The sequence below is a fragment of the Lissotriton helveticus genome, chromosome 2_1 (assembly GCF_964261635.1).
Source record: "Lissotriton helveticus chromosome 2_1, aLisHel1.1, whole genome shotgun sequence".
In the NCBI taxonomy this organism is placed as follows: Eukaryota; Metazoa; Chordata; class Amphibia; order Caudata; family Salamandridae; genus Lissotriton; species Lissotriton helveticus.
Genome location: NC_136059.1, coordinates 449,949,099 through 449,971,228, shown reverse-complemented (window position 1 = coordinate 449,971,228; position 22,130 = coordinate 449,949,099). Strand labels below are relative to the sequence as shown.

Below are 22,130 nucleotides of genomic sequence, written 5' to 3'. Positions count from 1 at the left end.
TGTTGTTTTTACCTTGACAGGATGAACTAGGGGCTGGGCCCAGGACTCGATTCACTTTAAAAAGACATGTCCATCACAGCCAAATGTTAGCTAACACCTGGGCAGGCACTTCCCTTGTTCCCCCAGTTGGGAGGGCACCAATCCCAGTGAGAGAGGAGCAGCCTCCAGAACTAGTTTTAAGTGAAGAGAAGGGGTTGCTCATTTCCCTGGCCTCACCTCTAGGGTGGGCACACAGGCTCTGCATAAGGGGTAAAAGGTTTCACCATTTTTGATTTAGGCATATAGGGGAATCGTGGGATTGTTTGCTCTAGCGCACATACAGGATAAGCTGTTAAAGTAGGTAGGGTTACTCCTGAAAAGTTATACCATATTGGCAGCAGCACAACCCCATTGAGCAGGTGCTCACTACCTACTTTATCCTCACGTAACGTTCCATGCCTCTTTACCAGTTTATGTGCCCATCATAAGACGTGTCTTTCTTGTTCCTGTGCCAGGCTTGTGCCACTTGGTGACCTTCATAGTGCCTCTTTCCTCTTTTGTGACTTCTTGTTTTTGTGTGGCTCTTTTGTGACTTTTCATCTTCTGCCTCTTTTGTGACTTTTCATTTTGTGCCTCTTTTCCCATTCTTTGTCCCTCCCTGCTCGTCATTCTCAGCACCTTGCTTCGCACAAGGGCCGCCCTTTCCTTTTTCTCGCTCCAGCCACCCTCCTGTGCCCGCCTCTCACACCCATCTCACCTTCCAGGACCTAGTTAATGGAGGCCTCAGCACAACTGCACCGCTGGTGCACCAAAGGTGTGCCATACTCAAGCCCGTCTGTGCTTGTTCATGCCTGGACCACACCCAGCACCAGGAACCCTGCCCCCTCAACCCCTGCAGCTTCACGGCCACCGAACGCCTTATCTGCGACTCTGAACACAACAACAAACACTGCTGCTGCACTAACTCTCACACCACAAAAGACCCCTTCACCTGCACACACTACTGCTTCACCTCCCACAACACTCACACCAGCATGCCAACCCACCCACTCAGACATCTTAGCAACCTGCTCGAGCGCAACAACACCCCCTCGCATGCATCCTACTCAACACCTGCTCACTATGCAAACAGGCCGCTGAGTTCCGGGACCTCATTGTCAGCCTCAACCCAGATGTTGTCTTCCTAACAGAGACATGGTTCAACCCAGCTTCGGCCCCTGACATTGCCTCCGCGGTACCCAAAGGATACAAGGTCACCCACTACGACAGTACCAACAGAACCCGCGAAGGGATCTCCATCATTCATAAAGAAACCATCCAATGCACCGCCATCATGGACAACTTCACATCAGTAATGGAATGCCTTAGCTTCAAAATCCAAACACACAGCGAATGTACCATCTGGTGCACTCTCGCTTAGCAACCACCAGGCCCGAGATCAAGCTTCTGCAACTTTATCATAGATTTAATTGCCCCTTCACCATAGACTCAAGGAAGACATGCTCGGGGACCTCAACTTTTATCTCAATTACCTCAATGACAGCAACACCTCCATCCTCCTCGAGAGTATGAACAACATCGGCCTCTGCCAACTTGTCGGCGACCCAACGCACACTGCAGGTCACACACTGGACCCGAACTTCACCTCCAGCGATCACATCAAATAAAGCAATAACACTGAACTGTCCTGGTCCAACCACTAAATTGCCCACTTCAACGTCACCAGCGCCTGGACCACTGCCGAACACTGCCCAGTGCCCCACATCGCAGATGAAGCAAAATCTCAGAGACCACATGGACCAATGCCCTCAACACTACCCATCACGACTCCTTTAACAACCTAGACCAAAATGACACACTTCAACAACTGGATCTCAAACATCTTCGTCCCCACTGGCAACAACTGCCACAAAAGAGCCCAAGCAAGCAAGCTGGTACACCGAAGACCTCAGCACCACCAAACGCTGCTGGAACTAGAAAGGAGATGGCGCACTATCAAGGAAACCACCGATAGGACCTCCTTTAAAGCAGCCCTCAACATCTACCACAGGCAGCAACAAGAGACCACGAAAAGAGCATCAGCCACGCGCACTGAAAACAGCTCCAACAACATTAAAGAACTTTTCAAAATCATCAGAACCCTGCGGTCACAGCAGCAACATCACACCCTCCCAGGAACTCAGCAACAACCTCGCCAATTTCTGCCACAAGATCGTCAAGATCCACAAGACCTTGAAAGCCCAACCCAAACCCACTGACTTCTTTAACCAACTCAACCACCCCGCTACTAACGTAAGTAACCTACTGATCACATGGAATCAGCTCACCCTCCCAGGAAACCAGCTCCATCATAAACACTTTCCACTTAGGAGCCCCCACTGCCCTTTTCCCACACAACATCTTCAAACTAGGAGGCACCAAGATCATCCACAAACTCACTTCCCTCTTCAACGCAACTATAGCCATGAGCACCTTCCCCAAGGACTGGAAACATGCTGAAGTCAACGCTCTACAATAGAAACCTTCAGCAGACGCCCGCAAACTCAGCAACTACCGGCCCATCTCTCTGCTCTCTTTTCCAGCCCAGGTCCAAAAGAAGGCCATCAACCAACAACTCATCAAGGACCTAGAATAGAACCATCTTCTCGACAACTCCCAGTCTGGCTTCTGCACCAACTACAACACAGAGATAGGCCTGATCGCAGCCACCGACGACATGCAAAACCTCCTCAACTGAGGTGAAACAGCGGCACTGTTCCTTCTTGACCTATCGGCTGCCTTCGACACAGTCTCCCACCACGCACTGAATCACAAGGCTGAACAGCATCAGCATTCAAGAAACTGCCCTTTAGTGTTTCACCTCCTTCCTCACAGGAAGAACACAGAAAGTTCGCCTATCACCATTCACCTCCGAACCCAACGAAATTGCCACCAAAGTACCCCAAGGCTTGTCGGTTAGTCCCACCCTCTTCACAACCTACATGACCCCACTGACTGACATCATCAGATTCCATGGGCTCAGCATCATCTCTTATGCTGATGGCATGTAGTTCATCCAAGGACTCCACCGCCACCAGGATCTAGTTCCAAAAATGCATGACTATGAGACGTGCCAACTGGATGCGGAACAACTGCCTAAAGCGCAGCTCATACAAAACCTAGGTACTGATCTCCATTAACTACCACTCCCCCTGGGACGACTCATAGTGACCCGTCACACCACGCCCGAAACCTCGGCATCATCCTGGACGGCAAGTTTACCATGACATCCCAGGTCAATGCTGTCTCCTCCTCCTGCTTCTTCATCCTGCTCATGCTGTGCAAAATCACCAAAAGGCTTCCACAAAGCTCAAGACGCACCATCACTCAAGCTCTTCATCACCAGCGGACTGGACTATGGCAACGCTCCCTACTCTGGACTTGCAGATCACCTCCTCCATAGACTTCAGGTCATACAGAACACAACCCCCAGACTCATATTCGATCACTCCTGATGAATCTACATCATTCCTCACCTCAACGAACTCCACTGGCTCCCAATACAGAATAGATGCCATTTCAAAGTACAAATCCAATCATACATGGCCCTTCACAATGGAGCCCCGCCTACACCAAACTTCCCCAAGCCAACCAGACAACTCTGCTCTGCCTCCTGTGTGCTCACAATTACCCCTCTTATCCGCTGATGCCGAAGCGGCAGATGCGCCTTCTCCTACATTGCAGCAAAGACGTGGAAGAACCTCTCCCTACACCTCTGGATCTCACCTTCACTACCAGAGATCCAAAAATCATTGAAGACATAGCTCTTTGACTGAAACATTGCACCCAGTCAGTACCTGGATAACCCCTCCCTCCCTGGTGCCAAGTAGCGCTCTATAAATCGACTGATTGATTGAATGGTTGACAGTGTGTGTGTATTGGTCCAAAAGGCAGTCACTGTACTATATATTTTATTAAGGAACTGTTTGATATCAACCGAGGTACAGCCGACAACTCAATAGTGTGGGAGGCTTTCATGGGTGCCTTTCGTGGCCATGTTATAGTCTATCAGGCCCACAAAACTAAAGAGTAAAATACTCTAATCTGTTCACTACAAGCTGTGGTGGATGGTGTTGTAAACGCAAATATGTCCATAGGAAGTATGGAAAAAGGACAGTTGATGGACAGATGGCATAACAATGTCATACATTCACCTCAGTACAGAGATCTGGGCCTGAATCCATCTTTTTTTGGTCCCCATGCCATTCCAGTTGGAACCCAGCCATATGCAAATCAGTCTTGACCCTGCACCCAATGGGAGCAGGGTCAAGACTGATTTGCATATGGCTACTAATGCTACTAATGTCAATTCATATATACCATTTAGACTTTGGAATTCAGATTATAAATTATTTACTAAAATCTGGACTATGTATCATTCCATTGGCTAATAACTTTATCCATGAGGATCAGAGTGACGATCAACTATTTTTCATGTAATAGGGAGAAGGCAGCTATCTTGATGATGGATGCAGAAAAAGGATTTGATATGGTCATTTGCTACGCATTATTTATTATTCTTTATAATGATCAGAAATCTTTACAAAGATGCTGTGGCCAAAGTGAATATTAACTCAAAAGAAGCAGATGTGGAGAAAATCAGTAGAGGCACTCGGCAGGGCTGCCGGAGCCTTAGCAATTCACAATGATTAATCATTAGCCCCAACATTGACTGGAATGTCGAAGATAAAATTATTTGCTGATGACCTTTTTTCGGCTCCACCTCTCGCCACTTCCAGTCCAACGAGCACTGGTCGTTAACGTTTTTTTCTATTTCTTTTCTCTGTGTCGCCCATCCTTCTTCTGTCTGTCACCCTCTGGGCTCTCCTCCCCCTACTCTTGGCTCTGTGCCCACCTTTTGTATCTCCTTTATTCCTCCTCGCAACTCGCCGGGCGACCCTCTACGTTGCTACCATTACTGGCGGCTTCCTTAGAGGACAAGCTATTTAGTTTTTTGAGAGGAGCACTCCTTTTGCGTTTTCTATTGATAATCCTCCTCAAATGAAAGTTTCTTATGAAAATAATCAAAATAGCTCGAAGTGGTGGGTTCTTCAGATCTTTATGAATTTTAGGGATCATATACAGTTTCAGTCTGGGAGGTTTGCTCGTACTTAAGAAGAGATCTGAGGAACCCACCACTTCGACCTATTGTTTCAGATTGTGGCTCATTCTTTGACCCTCTCAGCAGATACTTGGATCATTTTTTACAACAATTTGTCCAGAACTGGGGCTCGTACATCAGAGACATGACTGACTTCTTGCAGAAACAACAGAATATTGAACCTTTGATACAGGACCACTGGCTACGATGCACAATTGACGTGACAGCATTGTATACATCTATATCTCAAGAAACAGGGCTAGAGGCAGTGGAATGGGCTTTATTGCGATCTCAGAATATCAAAGCAGACAAGGTTTTCTTGTTGGAATTGTTGCATTTTTGCTTGCACCACAGCTATTTTCTACGGCAGGACAACTTTCATGCTCAACTCGCAGGAACATCAACGGGTTTTGCAGGAGCACCTGCATTTGCTAATACTGGCCTACTTTGAAGATTAGCACATCATGACGAACATCAGGTGGCAAGAAGGAATGTCCTTATACTGCAGGTTCATAGATGGCATATTTGTGATTTGGACCAAAACGAGAGATGAGTTGGAGGACCTTACAACATCGCTAAACACACAGGATCCGAGGATACAGTTCACACACACTATTGATGACAAACACATTAACTTCTTGGATGTATTAATCTTGAAAGCGCCAACAGGCAAAAGTCTCCAAACACAGGTTTACACAAAACCCACTGACAGGAACAACTCATAACTTACCATTTTCACAGTTCCAAGGATCAAAAGAATATGCTCTGACCAAACAGTAGGAATACTCAAAATCGCAGAATACAAGCAGAAATATATGGAAAGAGGTTTTCCGGAAGAAATACTACAGGATTGTATCACAAGCATGAACAATAAAAATAGAACGGAATTATTCACCAAATCCAACGCAACGAAGAAAGATACAATAGTGTTTGTTTCCAAGTATTCACCATGCTCAAAAGCCATTAAGCAGATAATCAATGCTAGGTGGGAACTCCTTAAGAATGAACAACATATTCAGTGCTAAACAGTTACATGCCTACACAAGAGGCAGGAACTTACGGAGTTACTGGCCACACCAGACACATGTGCGAAGCCAGAAGCACACAAGGGAACAATGAAGTGTTTGAATTGTATGCATTGCAAGAACGTGATTGTGGGCAACAGCTTAACACATCCTATTTCAGGGAAAAATATTCCATAAAGAAATACATCGGATTGCAACAGCTGTAATGTTACATATTGTATCAAATGCCCATGTGGCAAAGCCTATGTAGGCAAGACGGAACTTAAAATCAAAGTCAGGCTAACAGAACACAAGTGCACTATACGGACTTAAAATAAAACCTAGAGGATAGCAGTACACTGGCAGGAAGCCAACCATTCTATCCCACAGCTACGATTTCAAATGATTGAGCTTGTTAAACTGATACATGGTGTTGACAGCAGTAAAAGACTGTTACAAGGTGAGATTTACTGGATTAATCGATTGGAAACATTACTGCCTAAGGGATTAAATGAAAGGATTGACATGAGCTGTTTTATTTGAATCATTCCCCCTATGCCACAATATAATCTCATTACATGGTGCAGACACGAATTACACTTTAACTGACTAGGTCCAACTTGGGTGAAAGACACCATACTGTCACCACTAGGATTTTGGGAACAATAACGTTTTATCTTTGTTTTGTGTTCTTCAATCACATTCCGCAGCATCTGGTGTATCTACTGTTTACTGTTATGCTGAGCATTGGCAATAATGTTTTGTTGATACATTGACAGCATAATTGACACACCATCCGCACGGTCATTACGCATTTGGCTTTAGGAGATATTACTCATTAGCACGCTTTTTGCTTTCATCTTGAAGAAGAAGATGCATTAGCCGATGTTCTCCCAGTGTCTGGGGTGTATGAGCCAGACTTTGTAATTTTTTCAGTAACTGGGAATAGGTTTTTAGGTCCAATATTCACACATGTTCAGTCTTGTTTAAAGGTTTCCCACTAGGTATTCGATGGGAATATATACAGTTCACTGTTGGGATTACCTTTGTCACAACTTCTCAGACTCAATCACATGTTTCCGCAGGGTGAGTACCTCATAAGGAGCACGGATGAAATGATTTACACGGTCCGATCTTAATTTGCAGTCAGTTATTTCATTTCTTACGTTAATATGGTTTAGTCATTCACTTTTCACCATCATGTTAATCATGTTGAATGGTCATTCCACTCTTGACCACTCTTTTTTTCAGACAGATCATAGTCCAAGCTTTGGTTCTCACCAGATTGGACTATGCCAGCTCTCTGTTTTTGGGCGTGAATCAGGCAGAACTAGCTCGCCTTCAGCGGGTTTAAAATGCGGCGGCCAGGATGCTGGGCGGCCTTCCGAAGTTCGTCTCTGCTCGTCGAACCATTCAAGATCTCCACTGGTTACCTGTGGGTCAAAGAATTAAGTTTAAAGCTCTCTGCTTAACCTTTAAAATTCTTAAGTTAGCCTCCCCTCCTATCCTCTCACAGACAATCCTTCACTATGCCCCTTCCAGAGCCCTTCGATCCTCAGGGTTAAATCTAGCCATTGTTCCACGTTTTAAAAAAGCTAGAATGGGTGGACGTTCTTTTTCAGTGTTGGCGGCAGCTCTCTGGAATTCTTTGCCTGCCCCACTCCGTTCCATCCCTGACCTGCTCCCTTTTAGGAAGGCATTAAAAACCTTCCTATTTTCCGCAGTCTATTCCCATTTCTGTCTGGTTACCTCTGCTGTGTTGTGTTTCACTATCTCCTAAAGCGCCGGGACGCCTCTTGGCTGCGGCATCTGCGCGCTATATAAAATAAAATAACATAACATAACATAACATAACATTTTGTACATGTTTCAATATGGCGGACAATTTACATGGTTCACGGACACATTCACAAATGTCGTCCATTTTCAATCTTTACACCACAGCTGTTCATGCGTTTTTTTCCAATATTAAGCAACATCTCATGGCACTTCTGTATGGACCCCTCGAGTTTGCCACGGGAAGTGCCGACGTCGAATCTACCGGTAAGTTGACTGAGAGTCTGATGGTTTGATTTCAGTGAGGTTTTCTTGCATTTATTTGAATTAGTTACTGGGCAATTTGTAAGTTTGAACATGTTGGCTCTTTTTAGGAATCTACTACTGGGTGTAGGCAGACCCGTTTGAAGAACCATTATGCTTTTAAGGTGAGCAAGGAGACATTGCTCTCTATTAACTAGAATAGAATTTAGAAGTTATTGGTTATTTATCCGACTGCATCTCATTTTTGACACTTCGTTTCACTGCATTGTATTGTAGATCGTATTTGAAAGATCATATATTTTTTGATAAAATTTCCTGGTTATAGATTATGAAACGAGGTAGGCACGGTGGAACTTTGTATTCATACTTCAGTTTTTAAAGTGGCACACATTTGGTGGTAAAGCAACACGTTAACATCAATACAGTCACCAAGGCATTGGCATGCATTGTACATGATTTAACACACAAACAAATTTGAATTGATCTAATATAGAATGCATGATGAAGTGGTAAAATACCAGGAATGGTACATAAGAACCCACAGTGCATGAAGGGTTGTCGGCTGCAATGACACTCCATGTACATGATAATTGTTTAAATTTGAATATTTTATTTGGGTTTAAGATTTTTCCCTGAAGAAGGGACCTTGCAGTCCCGAAATGCATCGGGCATGACAAATGAACAGAAAACAATGATTTTGTTGACAATGTGTAATGTTTTCACGTTTGTCATATTTTATATTCTGGATCAGAGCAAAACTTTGATGAAGAATCATTTTTGTTCTAAAGAGTATGCATTAAGTACTAGCAGTATGGTACTAAGGATAATGAATTGATTATATGATGAATAAAAAATTAATGTTTAAAGAATGCAAAAAGGAGTATACTGTGGTTCAAATTGTGATGAATTCAGGATGAACTGATGTGAACAGTGCACACCGCAACCAAGACTGTGGTCTTGTAGAATTTGGCTTCCTTGGAGCACCTGGCTTCCGCAGCAGGTCACCGGCTCCTCCACAAAGTGCGCTCCAAATACAACACCCCCTACCTGGCGGAGATCTGCATCTCCCTCAAACTGGGGATAGGTAGGAACTGCCCCATGGTGATAATGCACACCAACCTGTATCATGAATAGACTGACCGTCACTCCCTGCTCTTCCGTTTAACCCCTTTTTTCCATTCACCACCATCTGCTCCATGCCCAACACTCTCCCCTCTCAGTCTCACATTACTCCTTGGACTCTCTCTTCTCTTCTGGAAACACTGCCCCAAGTGGCACCCCATTCAATCTTCTGCTCTCGCATGCCAAAATGAAAACATGACCACAAGATGCATGGATCTGAAGCACATTTGTATTACTGTACAATTGTACACAGCATCCTAAGTGCGGTACATGCATAAATCTTACCCAGAAGTATTTGCAAGGTGTTTCAATAAGCCTGTACAGGCAGACTTGGGTTGCTGAATAAAACGCTGCCCGCTCGCGGAACACCATGAAATTTGGTAGAGTTTTTTAGTCACTCTGCTAAATTCCCCAGAGTGAACTCCACATGCAGCATCCACCCCTACCTGATATCTTCAGCAGTAATATACACCTCAACACTCTATTAGATATCTGAGTATTCATGTTACCAACAATTATTCCCAATTGTTTAACTTGAACTATAAAGCAACTCTTTTCTAAATAAAAATGCTTTTGGACAAATGGAACATTCTTCCTCTAGCTTTAATATGTAGGGTGGCCCTGATAAAAATGTTGATCCTTCCTCTAGTGTTATTTTTTTTAGCCAATCTTCCTATCATAATAAATGGGTTGTATTTTATGGCACGTCATCAATTATTCACAAAATGTATATGGAACGATAGGTGGCCCAGGATTAAAATCTCAGTTTTACAACTACATAAACCTCAAGGGGAGGCTTGCCCTACCCCGCTGTCAAACTTTTTATCAAGCTGCTCTTTTAGACAGCACAGTGTGAATAATGGTTGACGCAGACATATTCAACAACTTTTTTCTGACCCGTATGGTCAATGAGTCTGCAATAGATCTGCCTACCTTTTTATAGATAGCAAAACGTCCCCAAAAAAACAACATATAAGTCTATGTATGCTCTCAAACATCACATGCAGAATTTTCATGAGGCTTGGCAGATCCTGAATTGTCATTCTTTTACATTGTAAAGGACTGCCGATTCCTAGGCCTTACTCTAGCTAAAACCTCTCTGGAAGGCTGGACGAATAAGGGATTTACCAGTCTGGGATCCTTTTTTGGGGAAGAATGACATTTAACATGGAATGAGATAACTTTACGCTTAGAAGGTAAAGACAGAGGTCTAGTGTTCAGTTTAGACAGATACCTACCCTACTTACCGCAGCATATTTGGAAATGAGTCAAGGGATGCATTTTAGTTATAAGTAAATTAACAGGTGAGGGCAATTGGTATTGGGCATTATGTAAAAATACCGAATATAACTTGTTAGTTGAGATTCCGGCCAAAATCTACCACACAACTGGTTGTAGGATTACTAAGGGGATATGGCATTATATCTCGGAAATGGGCCACAAATCCTTGCGTGCAAAACATTTGCAAAGGATGGCCATTTTATCTAGGTGGTTGGCATAATATACCCCCCACAAGCCGCATAAGATGGTAGATACAATCCTGACCAATGCATTTGTTGCCAATTAAATGGGGCAGGGTATTAGTCTCATATCTTTTTTACATGTCTAGCTCTTCATGATTTTCAGGGGAAAGTAATTCAGGAGCTTACAAATTTTGTCCAAACCCTATAATACCCAAGATCATGCTAGCATTAATGTCAACAAAAATGTGCTGTACTTGGTTTTCATCAGCATTGTAGTGGCGCGCGGTTCGCTAGATGGGTGGGGTGTGTTTCAAGCTTCTCAGCGGTATGGACAAAATTTGAGGTACCACAACTTCTGCTAAACTAGATGTCGGATATTGGTGTTAAGTGGGGTAAACATTGTCACTTTATCTAGTCGCTTGAAGAAGGATTGAGTAGCTATGCCACAATGTGTGCTAGACTTTCTCTCTATTCTGCCTTGTTATGAATGAATTAGGCAGATACTATCTGGCTATCTCACTGAGCACCTTACACTCTGTTTGCTAACTCTTACTAGGTGCGATGGGTTTTATTCTAATTGCATGGTGACTTTAGATAAAATTGAGAATTTGGAAATATTTTATCTGAGTTTGAGATTTGAAAATATCTTTTGTATTAGGCACTTTTTCTGTTTGCACTTTATATGGATTCAATACATTTGGTTGTTATATTTTATGTATGAGCAAATTTGGAAATGTTTTATTTGATTCTATGTGATTTAACAATATTTTCTGCACTAGGCACTTTTCCTGTTCGCACTTTATATTGATCCATGAATTTAGCTGCTATATGTCATGCATTTGTAAATTTGATTTGTATCGACTGAAAGTCTTTATTCTGTATTGGTTACATTCTGCTCAATTAAAAAAAAAAGAACCCCATGGGCTCCCAATACAGAAGAGAAGCCAGTTCAAACTACTAACCCACCACGCATACAAGGCCCATCATAACTGGGGCCCGCCAACACCAAGCACCACCTGAACGTCCACCAGTGTAAAAGACACCTCCATTCGGCCTCCTGTATGCGCGCAATCACCTCCCGTATCCGTTGATGCAGAAGCAGTGGACGCTCCTTCCCCTCATCACAGCCAAGACATGGAACGACCTCCCCCTACACCTCGGGACCTCACCTTCTGTCAAAAAATTTATTCACAAATTTCCTAGCACTCACAGGAGCATAATGCTGAAATTTCCCTTGTCCTCCAACAGGTCTTCACCCGAGCCTTCGTTACACAAGAGATCTGATGAACCCCGCTGGGGGAAAGGGGATTGGGACAGAGAAGAGACAGCCTCGCTTCTTGTAGTTCACTGTATTTGCTTCTTATCTGTTTTTCTGCCTTTGTGTGTTTTCTGTAGTAAACTGGAATTCAAACTTAGTACATAATTACTAAACACCATGTACGTCCCTACTCTCAACCTTTAATCTTTTACTATTCCCATTTCCTTCCCTCCTCTGACTTACCATGTTGTTTGCTTGGCCTTGCCTCTCTTCTATTCTTTTTTATTGGAGATAAAATCTTTTGAGTAGTTTATATATTGCTAATTATAAGTCTATAGAACTTAACTAAGATTCAATTTAAACTTTTTGCTTTCTTTTTAGGAATACTTGCAGTTTTGTTGAGGAAGAAGGAGCTTCTTCTCACCAAGACATTAAGGGTAGAGGTAAGTAAAGTTGTTGTTTCTTTTTTTAATATTCTAATTTTCGGATTATCTAATCCTATTTAATATATTTTCTGAAATAGCCCAATCAGGAAACCGCCTAACTAACTATCAGATTCTCTGAAACAAAGCTAACCTATTTACCACTGCGCAAACTCGAAATACAATTCCCTACACTAACGCCTGACTAAACTAAGCACAAGAGCAAGGGATGCACATTCCTGAGGACACGTTGGTTAAGTGCGCGGCTTCGAACACTGCCGAAGCACTCCACAGCCAAGTCTGTCTTCGCACCTGTGATTGCTTGCGTAATACTAGACCTGCAACCTGAAGATCCTCTCTGTGACGCCCGCCCCGGATTTGTGAAGACCGGAGGCTGGCAAACTCTGCAAGGAGCTTCTGACACCCCAATCTTCATCCACCACTTTGACTGTTGTAGAGCACTGCTGCACAACGTGCAATGTGGGTGAAGGGTGGGGAATTTCTGACAGTACCCCTCTGCAAGTCCAAGCCTCCCGGCTGAAGTCTGTGAGGATGTTATCGATGAAAGGCTCTAATCAATCTAGGTGCATGGACATTAGATTGTTCCTCCCAAGACCTTTCTTCCGGTCCATAACCCTTCCAGTCAATCAAATAGAAAGTCTTACCTCAAACAGTTTTAGAATCTAAAATTCTTTTGACCGCATACTCTTCCTGTCTTTCAACTCAGTGGTTTAGGAACAGTTGATTCTTTAAAATAAGGTGCCATTTTCTTTAACAGGGACACATGAAAGACAGGATGTATCTTGATTTGTGGAGGAAGTTTTAATTTGTAGGTGAACCTACCCTGGTTCTGGCGAAGCCAGGGTAGGTTCACTACTTGGAACCTCTGTAACAAAGTTCCCTAGGACACACCACTATGTGTGTCCTCGACCAGCCGGCATCCGCTGAGGCATTCCCTTTACATAAAACTAGATTATCCTCTATAACTGCGGGAAATTCCCTGTGGCTTTTTTATGTGGTAGGTAGGTTTTTTACCTTATCACTTTGTGTAGATAGTCTTCACTAAGGTCCTGATTAATTACCTTTGGGCAAGAAACATGTTGACCCTTTAAATAAGAGTAGGGCGCTAAGCTCTTGATCTAATAGGGTGATATAGTCGCCACACACTCTTTGTTCTAATTTTAATCAGGCAGGGAGCCCTATTAGAATAAATGTTGCGTGTTGGACTTCCTGACCTGCTTTTATTTTTGCACTCACTAGCACAGCACATCTACACTTAAGAGGCCCCTTACCCCCACGACACGAAACGGCATGGAAAAAAAAGATCCCTGCCAAAGAGCCCCTCATTGGGTGCCCGTCGGGTATTGCAGCGCCGACCTGATGAGGAGCAGGCCCAATGATGAACCATGACACCTGCTGGCTGGGTGTGTGAGGGCCCTAGTTCCAAAGGGAATTTTTCCCCTGCAGTGTAACATCATTAGGACTACCTGTAACCATGGCGGACTCTGTACATGGCTCTCCCTCCCCTTCCTGTTTTTCTATGAACCAGTATAGGAACAAGGTACCTTTTTTGTGTTAAGACTGTTTGGGGCATGTACGTTGGACATGTTAAGCCCTGAGGATTCCCTTTCTTGGATATATCACTGAGTTTATTGCCTGCCCTACTGGATAAGGACCTACAAAATGAGGCTGAAATGTTCTATTCCCTCTAAGCCTCAGATTCTTGGTACTCAACCAAACCTTATCTCCCACCTGTAAGGTTGGCCCAGGTCTCCTTCTCTTGTCTGCATTTAGTTTATATGGTTCTTTAACCAGCGTTAAATTTCTAATGGTGGATTCTTGAACTTCTGTTAGATGTTGGACTAAATCTTGTACCAGAGGCACTGTTACCTCTTTCAAGGCTACTGAAGAGTTTGGGTGCCTTCCATAATTTAAATAGAATGGGGAAAACCCAGTGGAAGTATTCTTTGTGATGGTATGTGCGAACTCCGCTGCCCAAAGAAGATCTGACCAATCACCTTCCTGGTCTAGCAGAAACAGTCTCAGACATTTCTCCAACACTTGATTCGTTCTTTCTGTCTGACCATCGGTTTGTGGATGAAAACTAGTGGAGTATCTGTTTTCGATATCTAATCTTTTCGTACAGGCCTTCCAGTAATGAGACCGAAATGTGGACCTCCTCATTAATTAGAATCTCAGGGATTCCATGAACCTTAATCAAATGTTGATTGAATTGCATGGCTGGTTATTTTGCAGTTGTGTTCCCTTTTAAAGCTACAAAATGAGCCACCTTGGAAAAGTCATCTACCAGGATTGCACTGTAACCTTGACTGGAGGGTAACTCTACAATTAAATCCATAGTGATGGTGTGCCAAGGGTGAGGTGGTGTAGGCAAAGGCTGTAATAGTCCCTGAGGGGCTTGCGGGTCCGACTTTCCTCGTGCACAGACCTCGCATCCTCCCACATACTGTTGAACCTCCTTCGCTAAGGTGGGCCACCAGAACTGTCTCTCAACTAATTCTTTGGTTCGAGGATTTTCTTGGTGACAAGCTAAGGGACGGTCATGACTGTCGAACAGCTCTTGCTGTTGGAGTTCTCGAGTTGGTAAATACAAGGCTTTTTGTATGAAAGGGCAATTGCTGATGAACTTCTCTAAAGGAATTCTTCCCTGCCCACTCCTGCATCTCTTCCAGTGTCATTTCTTTTCTGATTGCTTCCTCATTGATGGCCCCAATTATCTTGCTTTCTGGAATGATCTTCTGGACATCTACCAACGTTTTTGTACCTTCTGTGCCTATTCTAGACAATGCATAATGTTATGTTATGTTATGTTGCTATATTTTTGTATAGCGCAAATCTCCAATGGTCTCTAAGCGCTTTCAAAGAAAAAGTACACAACACACTGCAACCGGTGGACCACCCGCAACCATACATAAGCCTTTCTATTATTCTTGCCTGGTCGGTAGGTGATGGTAAAGTCATAATCTGCGAAGAATAAAGACCATCTCAAATGTCTGGGAGTCAAGGTTATGGCTAATTTTAAAAATTTCAAATTCCTGTGGTCTGCAAACACCGTTACCACATGTCTTGCACCTAGAAGATAGTGCCGCCACTCTTGAAATGCTTCCTTGATGGCTAAAAGCTCCTTTTCGGTAATGGTGTAACTTCAATCAATCAATCAATCAAAGCATTTATATAGCGCGCTACTCACCCGGAGGGTCTCAAGGCGCCGGAAGCAATTTTCTTGACCAATATGCAATTGGATGCAGCTGACCGGTGACCTTGTATCGTTGCAACAATACTCCACCAATTGGTTGTTTGGAGCATCGGTTTCTAAATAAAAGGGCTGACTTGGGTCTGCATACAATAAGATTGGTGCGGAGGCTCTTAAGAGCTTGGTTACAGGTATGATCTTTTGAGAAAAATCTTTACTGAACCTCTGATAAAAGTTTGCAAAGTCTATAAAGCTTTGTATCTCCTTCACGGATGACGGTGGAGGCCAGTTCATCACTGCATCAATTTTCTTCTTAACCATGGTCAAACCCTCAGGAGCGATGATAAATCCTAAGAAGTCTACTGACTAAATTCCAAAGGCACATTTTTCCAGCTTTGCATACAGACGATTTTCTCTTAATCGTTACAATATTCTTTTGACTTGCAGCTGATGTTCCTCTTCCATGGTCGAATAGATTAGAATGTCATCGATATACACATTAGCACACTGATCAATGTAAATTCTTTAAATACATCGTTGATAAAGTATTGGAAAGCCGTTGGGGCATTACAAAGTCTGCAGGGCAACACTTGATATTCGTATAATACATATTTGGTTCTGAAGGCCGTTCTCCACTCGTTCCCCTCGCACACTCTGATTAAATGATAGGCTCCCCGCAAATCACACTTCGTAAAGATCTTTGTGCCCTTCAGTTGATCAAGTAGGACCGAGATCAAGGAAAGAGGGTAACGGTTCTTGGAGGTTTTCTTATTCTAGGCCTTATAATCTACACAGATTCTCAACTCGCCATCCTGTTTTGGAATAAAAAAAAGTGGCGAGGAGACAGGAGACTGTGAGGGCTGAATAAATCCTTTTCCCAGCTAATTATGCAAATAATCCTTCAGATACTGGTATTCCACTTCAGTGAGAGCGTAGATTTGACTACATGGGAGACTTGCTCCAGGTTCCAAATCAATTTTACAATCAGAAGATCGATGTGATGGTAACTTCGCAGCCTCAATTTCATTAAACACATCGGCAAACTCTTAATATTCTTCTGGGAGTTCCACATCTTGAACCACGCACACCGTCATATTGTTTTCACACAACAGCGCGTCTGAATTTTCTCTATTGCTCTCCAATTTGCTTTGATAGCAATGCTCAATGCAATAACTGGAATCCAACACCACTGTTCTCTCACTCCAGTTTTTCGTAGGGTTATGTTCCCTTAACCAAGGCAACCCCAGAATAGGTTGGAATTGGGGGGCATCGATAAGGTTAAACTGTATCTCTTCACGATGGCCCTCAACTGTTATTAGTTCTACACACATAGGGGTCGATTAGGATCGCGGACGGACTTGAGTCCGTCCGCGACCCCTGAGGAGGAGGGAACGTCCGCATGGGCTGCGGCGTTCCCTCCGATCTGATTAGGATGTGACCGCCAGGGTGGCGGTCACATCCTCTATCTCTAACATTGCGGCGGGTGCAGCTTCAAGCTGCACCCGCCCCAATGTAAAAAATGCATGCACAGCATTTGCGTGCACAAAGCGGCAGGCACCGCGCGGTGCCTGCTGCATTGTGCACGCAAATGCAGGGGGGTACCATAGGTACCCCCCATGTGCACCCCCCACCCCTTCACCCAGGGGGCCCGCAACGGGCCCCCGAAGTGAAGGTCCGTATGCTTTTTCACGGCGGAAAAGCCGCCGTGGAAAAGCATAGAATTGCAGACATCCTAATATGCCTGGCGGTGTCTGATAGACACCACCAGACATGTTAGTACTTTTCTGCCGCGGTCGCCTTCCGACCGCGGCGGAAAAGCTGCGGACAGATTATCAGACCCACCAGCCATCCTAATTTGGCGGTGGGTCTGTGGAGGCTCCGCTGCGGTTTTCCCGCATCCTCCGGGCCGGCGGTGGCTTCCGCCGGCCCGGAGGATGCGGGAATTCCGCAATCATAATGACCCCCTCAGTGTGGCTGACAATAGGACCAGACGATAAAGTTGTACCATCAACCGTCTTAAAGCTTCATTTTTTGCCTTTGAATCGCTTCTAGGCCTACCTTGTCTGCAAACTTACGGTCACAAAACTTTCCAGCGGCTCCCGAATCCAAAATGACTGCCATCACTTGAAGAGTCTTGTTTTTGAACATTATAGTCATTGTTAAAATCAAATGCGGAGCAGAAGATTGTAAAGTGTTCGCGACTTGATGTTCTTTTGGAGTTGTTTTATCTTGCGCATCCACCAGTCCAACTCCTCCTACTGGTGGTGCTGCAAGATTTCCTTCTTGAAAAGCTGAGGCTTCTTTGGACACCCTTTTACAAAATGCCCACTGATTCCACAATAAAGACAAAGATTGTTTTGCCGTCTTTTCTCTTTCTCTTCTATTGAAAGAGGACCTCTTATTGTACCAATCTGCATCGGTTCAACTCTTGACTCTTTTTCGGATGACTTCAGGACATCTGTTCTCGTTCAATCAAATCAAGGAATGCTTGGACGAAATTCTCTCCGTCATTCTCCTCTTCTCTCTGCTTGCCGATAGTCTACTTCCAAGACTAAATCAATTAATGGTGACACCTCTGTGGGACGACTAGGTATGTGTGCTAACACGTCCTTCAAATCATCCTTTAGCCCTCAATAAAATAAAGCTGCTCTCTTGCTTTCAGGCCACTCTGTCTCAACCACTAACTTGTTGAACTGCGCCAAATAGGTTAACAACTCTTGGTTTCCTTGCCTCCATTCTAGCAGCTCATTATCTGTTGCTTGGGCTACATTTACATATTCGTAAACATTATTATTTTTAATTCTTCAAAGTTGCACAAAACTGAATTGTCCTGCGTGACCAAAGGCTTAGATCATGAAGTAGCGTCCCCACTTAAATAAGATAGTATTAAAGCAATTCACGACTGTGCATCTGGAAAGACGGTCGGACAACACATAAAATGTAGTGAAAACCGCGTCAAAAATATCTGAGTCTTCTGAGGATCCCCACTGAATCTTTCTGGTGGAGCTAGAGGAATCACAGGGGCCAAAGAGTGCACTACTTGTGTGGTACTTCCTGGACTTAGAACTGCACTTGATCCTGAAGCCGCACTAGAAGGGTCTGGATTCAATTTGACACCTGAACTCTCAAAGAATATGAGATAGCTTGGGCAGAGTTTAAATATTAACAGCGCCAAAGATGGCTGCTGAGATTTGCCAAAATCTTGCAAGGTTTCCGCAAATCCCACTGGAGCCTTAACATGGCAGAGACAAAACAACACAAACTATCCAAGTGCACAAAGGAGGCCTTGAAAATACTGTGGTGCAAATAGCCGCAGTTAACCAAAACTGTGGACAGTGGTGTACCTCATATTATTGTATACATCATTGTTTTTGACACTACATACTCAGGCAACCACGGATGGGGGAAAAGGCTGAGCTGTGGACACTGTAATCTCCAAACAGCACTAGAGGGCAAGCTTGTCAGGGGTAAATCTGGTGTCAGGAGGTGGGGGATTTGGCCCTGTATTGACAACATGGCATGGGAGCGTGACATACTATGTCATGTTCTTTAAAAATACATTCCTCTCTTATTATCACATTAAATGCTTCCCACAATGTCTCAACTTCCTGAACTGAGTCTACATTCCTCTTGAAAAATGTTTGAATAGCCTTTTGTTTTTCTTCCTTAAACATTGTATCCAATAGCATATTTGGATGGGACCGCCATATCCTCTGTACTGTGTTGTGCCACATAATGATTTCCTTCCCATGAGATCGCACATGCCAGCAATGTTCTGCATTTTCCATTATTCTTGAGAAAAAACAGGGGTCGTCATAGTTCAGGGTATATGCATTTACCAATGTGATGTGTGTCTCATTTAATATTCCCTTTACAATCAAATATATACGAGATCTAGGACTGATTGTATCTGTCTATATGGTAGGCCTTTTCTAATACAAATCGCAGCCTCACAGAGTAACTATATCTATGCACCCCCCAGCTAGTGGCCATATTTATACATCTTCCATCGATGAAATGTGTTTCCTGTAGCAGCAGGATATCAATATTGCGTCTATTAGCATATGCCACAATCTGCCTTGTTTTTTAGGTCAAGCCTAGAAAGCGTGCATACGATGTCTGCAAGACCGGTGTAAGCAGTATACGGAGTGTATTCTAACCTACTGATTACCATTAGTTAACTCTTCCATTGCTCTTCTTTCTTGGCTTCTTATTGGAAGGCGTTCCCAATTACATCACTTCCATTGTATTGCAAGGAGCACCAGCCAACTACAGTTTTGTGGTGCGGTAAGTGTTTACGTGTTTCATTTAGCAACTACTTCTTTTGTTTTGCGCTAGTGATCCCGGTCTCATGTTTTTACTTCATCACCATGGGTCGTCATGCACCCAACTAAAGTATGCAAGGGCACCATACTTTATATTTTAGCACAGTTTTATAAACAGTGAAACCGATCATGCTCCTTGATGTAATGGTCTATATTAAGTTCATGCGTATATGTTTTACCTTATCAGTTTCCTTCCTCAGCATTGCAAGGAGATGTGTTTTAATTATTATCATCATTTCTCCTTATTATCCACCTGGTATAAATTACTCTTCTTCCTTCTTTATTCACCTTAGCCTTTCCTCTTCTATTGTTTCTTCTGCTCACCCCTTTTCTTCCCCACCACCGCATTGTTCCCCTGAACTTTCCGTTGACCGTTCCTTCAGTTGGTGTGATCGTTCAACTGTCAGCTTGGTGGGTTATGGATGTCTTTGAATAAAGCTCATCACCTCTTACCTTGGATTTCACTTTGTTATTTCACTGGGTGCCTTGGCCCAGGAATGTACACAATTTATTTATTTATTCTTAAGTCCTTCTGAGGGGATCAACCGAAAATATTCGACCCCTGTCTAGATATGTACACCTTTTCTACAGTGCTCCTATCTTTGAATGTGATCTTCATGGTTACCGCAATCTCTAAAGGTATGGGATTTTTGTTATACCCTACCGAAATCACATCAGGTTTTTCCAAACAGGTAGAGTCATCCCCAAAATAAGCAGGATAGGTTTCACTGTTTATAAAAGAAAACAGTGAACATGAATCAGCATAGACCTCTATTTTTTTGTCCATCTAAAAATATGTCACACTTAGGAAGATCATAAACTGTCCTTTCCTTTTCTTGTTAGCTGCTACTTGGAGGACATATCTCCCTCTTTCTTACTCAACATGTTCAATATTATTCACTGTCCTACTGTTCATATCTTTACCCACCCTTGCAAAATGTCCCTTCCAGTTACATTTCCTACACAAAACTGTTCTGGCTAAACAATGAGCACTGTTAACTTGTTGCCCCTTAGTGCCACACTTGAACCACTTAAGTTTATGTTCCTGATTGTACTTTTCTTTACCAGACTCCTTAAAAGATTCACTCTTCTTGTGATTCCTTATCGCGTACACATTTTTTAATTCCTCGCTGATATCATCGACCTCACGAGGCTCAATTGACACAATGTGACTTCCTACTTTTTAATTTTTTCCTTGTGTTCTACCAAAGAGAATTAATGCCTCTCTATGACAACCTTTATCTTATCTGCAAACTAGAACCCAGTAGCACCTAATGCAATGAGATAGGTTTCGAACAATCTTGTCCAATTTTTCCATGCTAAGATCGGTTCTCCAGCATCAGAAAGGTAAGGAGGAGGTTGATTCAGGCTTGCGGCTGCCATGGAGCAAATAAGGAATTCTCTTGGAGGAAAATATAATTAATGTAAACTTAAGGAAAACCCTATACTTGAATAAATACTCAATATAAGTCAACAAAACCTGTGGAGAAAACGGAGTTAATATGCACTTATCATTTTAAGTGTCTATATATTTATTTTTAATGGCAGACTGAGTAAATATGCATACAGAAAATTGTTCATGGCAGTTCTGACAGGGAATGTAAAAAAACTGTCTCATTGAGCACAGAAGTCTAAATCCACTGTAGGAAACAAAGAAATTACACTGCCAGGAGAAAGAGCAACAAAATAAGTCTCAAATAATTTCTCACCAAGAGAGGAATGATTTTGGCGAATTACTTTTTTTCTTCTTTTTATTTCACTCACATAATTCGTGCTCTGGATGCCACAGGAACAGGATGGAAGAACAAGGAAATCCCTGAGGGAAACGGCTCCGCAAAGGTGACCGGAAAAAGAAATACCTTGTCATAATGTATTCTCAAAACCTGGATGCTTGTTCCGGACAAATATGTCTCGATGACTGAGTGTGAAACCTCTACCTCAGGCAACAATGCAAGGAAGCATTGCCTCTTGAAGGCGTGACTCAAAACTAGGAACACAGGGGCATATTATCAAGGACGGGCGATACATTATCGCCGCTTTTATCGGCAGGAAACTGCCGATAAAGCGGCTATATTGGGCTTGATAATATGCTCTATGAATTCCTATCGAAGCCCATGTTAGATGTCGGTTGAGCAGAGATAAACTCTGGGTCCAGGAAATGAA

At 43.3% G+C, this 22,130-nt stretch overlaps 1 long non-coding RNA gene across 1 annotated transcript in view; it reads right to left on the bottom strand.

Moving 5' to 3' along the window:
• Window positions 1–5,391: 5,391 nt before the first annotated feature.
• The window catches only part of LOC144818045 (uncharacterized), a 93,532-nt gene continuing 76,793 nt past the window's right edge, over window positions 5,392–22,130 (bottom strand). Inside the window, exon 3 of the long non-coding RNA XR_013607020.1 lies at window positions 5,392–7,556. This is a non-coding gene — a long non-coding RNA (uncharacterized LOC144818045). The remainder of the gene's footprint in view (window positions 7,557–22,130) is intronic.